This window comes from Macrotis lagotis, chromosome 1 (genome assembly GCF_037893015.1).
Source record: "Macrotis lagotis isolate mMagLag1 chromosome 1, bilby.v1.9.chrom.fasta, whole genome shotgun sequence".
Taxonomy (NCBI): Eukaryota; Metazoa; Chordata; class Mammalia; order Peramelemorphia; family Peramelidae; genus Macrotis; species Macrotis lagotis.
This window is the reverse complement of record NC_133658.1, coordinates 258,323,230-258,329,564: the sequence shown is the minus strand read 5'-3', so window position 1 is coordinate 258,329,564 and position 6,335 is coordinate 258,323,230. Positions and strand designations below refer to the sequence as shown.

The 6,335-nt window shown below is 36.3% G+C and overlaps 1 pseudogene; it reads left to right on the top strand.

Annotated features, from left to right (window-relative positions):
• Nucleotides 1–2,748: 2,748 nt before the first annotated feature.
• On the top strand, nucleotides 2,749–5,185 carry LOC141489818 (52 kDa repressor of the inhibitor of the protein kinase pseudogene; annotated as a pseudogene).
• The last annotated feature ends 1,150 nt before the right edge of the window (nucleotides 5,186–6,335 follow it).

Genomic DNA, 6,335 nt, shown 5'->3' with positions numbered 1-6,335 from the left:
GAAAAGACCCTAACTCAGAAAGACATAGAACCTCTGAGGAGAATAGGATCTGGTCTTTGGCACAGAAAGATTTCTTGAAGAAATAAGGAAGGAGCTTAAAAATCTACTGGAAAATTAGAGAGAGACAATTAAGACCTTGCAACAAGAAAACAAATCCTTAGAAAGTACAATTGAACAATTACAAAATGAGAATAAATCTCTCACATCATCAATTGGATAAATACGAAATGAGAATAATTCTCTCAGATCCTCAATTGGGCAAATGCAAAAAAAGAAAATAATTTTCTCAAAACCTCAAATGGCCAAATGGAAAGCTCTTTAAAAAGTAGAATTGACCAATTGGAAAAGAAGTTGCAAAAAGTTAATGAAGAAAACTCTTCCCCCAAAAAAAGAATGGAGTCTGTAGAAACTAATGACTCCATAAGACAGCAAGAGTCAGTTAAACAAAATCAAAATATAGAAAAAAAAGAGAAGAAAATGTAAAATACGTCATCAACAAAACCACTGAAATTGAGAATAGATCGAGAAGGGGCAATCTGAGAATTATAGGACTTCCTGAAAACATTGAAGATAAAAAAAGCCTGGACTTAATATTAAAGGATCACGTGATGGAAAACTGCCCTCATATCATGGAATCAGATGGCAAAGTAGTTACTGAAAGAATACATTGATCCCCTCCAGAAAAAGATCCTAAAATGAAAACACCAAGGACTGTTGTGGCCAAATTACAGAACTATCAGATAAAAGAGAAAATCCTGGAAGCAGCCAGAAAGAAACAATTTAAATATCAATGAGCCACAGTAAGGATCACAAAGGACCTGGCTGTATCAACATTAAGGGATCAAAGGGCTTTGGAATGAGATATTTTGAAGAGCAAGGGAGCTTGGAATGCAGCCAAGAATCTACTTTCCCACAAAGCTGAGCCTTCTCTTCCAGGGAATAAGATGGACATTTAACAAAATAGAAGAACTCCAAAAATTCCTGATGAAAAGACTAGAGCTAAATAGAAAATTTGAACATCAAACAGAAGGTTCAAGAGACACATGGAAAGGTAAAAAAAATGAAAAAATAAAAGAGGGCTGTAAAAGGAAAAAAACACTGCTATCCAGTAAGTGGAAACTGACTATAACCCAGCATGGGGAAAAAGATTCTCATAAATCTTGAGAATTGTAACTCTAACAGAAAGAATATACCTAGCCAGAAATGATGGACTTTCATGATCTGTCTATGAGACTGCTATCTAAAGATATGTAACTGGCTTTAACCCCACTTGGTAGAAAGACTCTAATAACTCTCAAGAATTTTAACTCTATTAAATAGAATATACTGAACTAGAAGTGACAGACACTCAGAATTTTCAATGACTCAGATAGAATGATCTAAAAAACACTACCTCCTTAAAAAGGGGGACAGGAAAGAGACAGGAGGAGGGAGGGGATTGAATGGGGTAAATCTCATTACACTAAGAGGTACAAAAACCTATGGTAACAGTGGGGAAGAAGAGAGCAAATGAGAAACACCTGAATCTTCTTCTCAGCAGACTTGGCTTAAAGTCAACCTACACATACTCAGTTAACTTATAAAACAGCTAACCTTTCAAGTATTTAAAGGGAGAAAGGGGAGGGGTGATGGAGAAAGGGAAGGGGAGTGGGGAATAAAAGGGGAAATAACAAAAGGAGGGGAAGGGAAAAGGGAAAACGGGAAAGGGGAAAGAAAGGGGAGGAGTGATATAGGAGGGCAAACACACTGAAGGGGGTGGTATTCAGAAACAAAATACTGGGGAATATGGATAAGGGGGGAAGAGGGGAAAATACAAACAGAGGGAAGCTAGCAGGTAGGTCAATAAAGAATTAGTAATCATAACTTTGAATGTGAATGGGATGAACTCCCCCTTAAAACTTAAGCAAATAGCAGAGTGGATTAAAAACCAGAATCCTACAATATGCTGCTTACAAGAAACTCATTTGAAGCAGAGAGATACATATAGAGTAAAGGTAAGAGGTTGGAGCCAAATATATTTTGCTTCAGCTGAAGTGAAAAAAGCAGGGGTATTAATTCTTATCTCAGACAAAGTAGCTGCAAAAATAGATCGGTGTAAAAGAGAGAAGGAAGGAAACTTATATCCTCCTAAAAGGTACCATAGACATTAAAGTAATTTCAATACAAAATATGTATGCATCCAATGGTACAGCATCCAAAGTCTTCCAGGGGAAGTTGAAGGAGTTACAGGAAGACATAGACAGCAAAACTCTACTAGTGGGAGACTTCAATATCCTGCTCTCAAATTTAGATAAATCTAATCATAAAATAGACATGAAGGAACTTAAGGAGGCAAATAGATTGTTAGAAAACCTAGACATGATAGAAATATGGAAGAAATTGAATGAGGATAAAAAGAAATATACTTTCTTTTCTGTGGCACATGGCACTTACACAAAAAATTGGCCATGTACCAGGGCATAAAAACCTAATAATCAATTGAAGAAAGGCAGAAATAATGAATACATGTTTCTCAGATCATAATACAATAAAAATCATATGAAATATTGGGCCAGGGAGATTTAGAACCAAAACTAACTGGAAACTGAATAACCTCATTTTAAAGAATGAGTGTATTGCTCTTCCCCTCCTCAACCTTTCCCCCAGCCCAGTTGGGCCAGCCTCCTTGGCAGCTGGGAGGCTACTGGGAGCAGGGAGGTGGCTGGCTGGGGGCAGGGGGAGGAGGCCAGGCAGGCTGGATGGGCAAAGATGCTGAGCTTCTGCACAGCCTGAACTGCATGCAAAAGAGTACTCTATCAGTCCTGGTCTTTTTCAGGTTCCAGTGGGAGCTGGCCTGATGTCTAAAATGGGTGGAGAATTGTAGAAGAGCTGACTTAGAAGGAAAAAAAAAACACCTGATCAACTCAATAAGCATTATCAACTTTGTGCCAAACACTTTGAGTAATCTATGATTTGTAAAAGTAGCCCTTATAGAATAGTTGTCTGAGATAATGCTGTATCAACACTCTTTGATTCTACAAGTCATCTAAACAATCCACATAGTAGGCATAGAAAATGAATAAAGGAGTTGAGTGAAGATGGAATCAAGTCACTGAAGGAGCAAAATTTGATGAAACTTCTTAATGGGAAAAAAGCAATCAAGAAACAAATAGTAGTAGTAGTAGTGCTCAAAATGCAGTTGGAGAAGAAAGAGGAGAACAGGAAGAAGAAGTTTTACCTCTAACACTAGGAGAAAAGGAAAATAAAGATTAACTTAAGTCTTTGTTTGAAATTTAGGTCATTATGAGTAAGCAAAATATACCCTTAGATGACCATGAAACTGATGAAATTTGAGAAGGCATTTTTATGCCAGATAATTTCCAAGCTCTTCTTGAGTGTAGAATTAATAGTGTTGATGAAGTTTTGAGGAAATGCTTTGAGACAACAGTAGTCAACATGTTTTGCTCTAAAACCCAGCAAAGACAAATGCTGGAGATCTGTGAGAGCTGTATATGGGAAGAGAAACTCAGGGCAGTCTGGGATTCTCACTTCTTTTCCATTGTTACTGATGATGTAGTGGACATAGCTGGAGAGGAGCACTTACCAGTGTTAGCCAGATTTGTGGACCACTCACATAACTTGAGAGAAGAATCTATAGGTTTTCTTTCTTATGAAGCTGATGCTGAAATTTTGGCTAAGTTTCATACCACTATTATTGAAAAATGGGGCCTGAATATGGAGTACTGTCGGGGCCAGTCCTATATTGTCTCAAGTGGATTTTCTTCGAAGATGAAAGTTGTGGCCATGAGACTTTTGGAGAAAAAAATCCCAAGCCATTTACACCCTCTGCTGCTCTTGGGCCTTAAACACAGGGTTGGCAAAATCCACTCCTGTGGTAGGAGTGTCTGTTGCTTTGGGAATAATTGAAGAAGTCTGTTCTTTTTTTCATTAGTCACAGCAGTTGCTGGTGGAACTTGATAGTGCTATCTTTTTTCCCTTTCAGAATAGTGAAGAGAAGGGTAATGAATTAGAGGAAATTTGCTGTTCACTATGGACAGACAGACATGATGCCTTTAAGATTTTAGTGGGCTTTTTACAAGTACTTGTTTTACGTTCAGATAATATAAACAGTGACACAACTGTTAGATGGGATAATTTTATTGCTGGCCAAATTAGTACTTGGTAGTGCATTAGTAGATATTTTTTTTTGGTCTTTGCAAGGCAATGGGTTTAAGTGCCTTGCCCAAGGCCACACATCTAGGTCTGAGGCTGGAATTGAACTCAGGTAGTCCTGACTCCAAGGCCAGTGCTCTATCCACTGTGCCACCTAGCCACCCCACATTAGTAGATTTTGATTTCACTGTTACTGTTGTGGTTCTAAAAAATATATTCTCTTTTACAACAGCCTTTGGGAAGAATCTTTGAGGTCAGACCTCTGATTTCTTCTTTGCAGCCAGCAGTTTGACGGCAGTGTTACATTCTTTACATGAGTTGATGGAGAATATTGAAGTTTATGATGAAATTTGGTTTAAGGAAACTACAAATTTGACCACTAAGCTAGATATAGAAATTAAACTCCCTGGAAAATTTCACAGGTTTCAGCAAACTAACCTAGAACCTGAAGTGACATCTGAAAGCTACTACAAAGAGGTCCTTAGTAAACCTACTGTGGAGCACATCATTCAGGAACAGAAGGATATCTTCTCTGAGCAGCAGCTCAAATCACTGAAATGTTTGTCTCTAGTGCCCTCTATCATGGATCAACTGAAATGAAATACATCAAAGGAATAGCATGCTGATATGGACAAAAGTGAACTTCCTAATCCAGACACACTTTCCCCAGAACACTACTGTTGGAAAATCAAATGGAAGCACAGAGGAAAAGATATTGAGCTTCCAGCAACAATTTATGAAGTCCTGCATCTTCCAGAGATCAATTTTTTCCTAATGTTTATGCATTATTTAAAGTCCTCTGAATACTCCCAATAATGAAGGTTGAGAATGAGAAATTTGAAAATGGTCAAAAACATCTTAAAGAATAGCAGGGAGATGCCTTGACAGCTTACCAGTCAAGTAACTTGGCTTTGCTTAACAAAAACTTTGATATAAAACATAAACAAGATTTAATGGTGGACACCTACATCAAAAATTCTACAGGAGTAAATTGGACCTCCAAGAAGAAGTTCTTCCCACAATTCAGAAATAACTGAAATTACATAAGGAAATTGACCAAGATAGTTTTTCTCTCTGAATTTAAATACTGGGGATTGAGAGAGAATCCCTGAGATATTGATAGGCCTCTTACTCATTGAAGATGCTTGCCCTTTGGACTGCATTTGGATATGTTAGCCATGATAATCTGTATGTTAAACTATTAAATGAATTGTAATTGCTTGAAAATTTGATCTTACAAAATATAGAAATGCTACCTTTCATTTATTTGCAATTTCTACTGATAGCTACTGCTCTGGAGATATTTTAGTTAACTTCATTTTGGACTTATAATTTGTGATTACCAGGGAAGCCAACTATCAGGTTTGGTGTTTCTTAGTTATTGTGAAAAAATAAGTATTGGGAGAAGTGGGAAAACATTTTTTACTTAAAATGAAGCTCACTACTGACCACTGACTCCTATTTATTTTTTTTGTTTTTTAAAATTGTACCATTGCAAAGAAAAACATATTGCAGAAGAGTTTATCCATATCATGAACTCATAAACATTTCCATGTTGACTCTGACTTCATCAAATGAATGTAAATGATTGATTTTACTTAAAATTTAAGTAATAGAGTCAATGCTGTTCCTCATAAATGAGTGATTGTTGTGGTTTACCTTCCCCTGTTGGGGCTCCACAATAACTGTTTCATGAACATTTCAGAGGTTTACATCAAATATTATATTCTGTGAACTTGAAGCCAATCTCACAAACATAAAAAGCTGATCTTGTTTGTGTTTTATTCTGCCTTTTCCATGCCTCATCTTGACTTGTAAATCTAACCTGGAGAGTTAATAGATTAGGATTTTGTTGTTTATCTAGGAGTAATGAGGAAAATATTACTGTTAGTTTTGGTAAGAAAAACAATTTTTGTATAGTCTAATTTGAAATAAAATTTGAATTTTCTTTTTAAAAAAGGAGTATATCAAACAACAAATTATAAAAAGAATTATTTCGTCCTAGAGAATGTCAATAATAAAACAACATTCCACAACTTATGGGATATAGCCACAGCAGCTGTCAGGGGATATATTATATCTTTAAATACTTACATGAATAAATTAGAAAAGGAGGAAATCAATGAACTAAACATGCAACTAAAAAAAAAGAGAAAGAATAAATAAAAAAACTCCAAATAAAT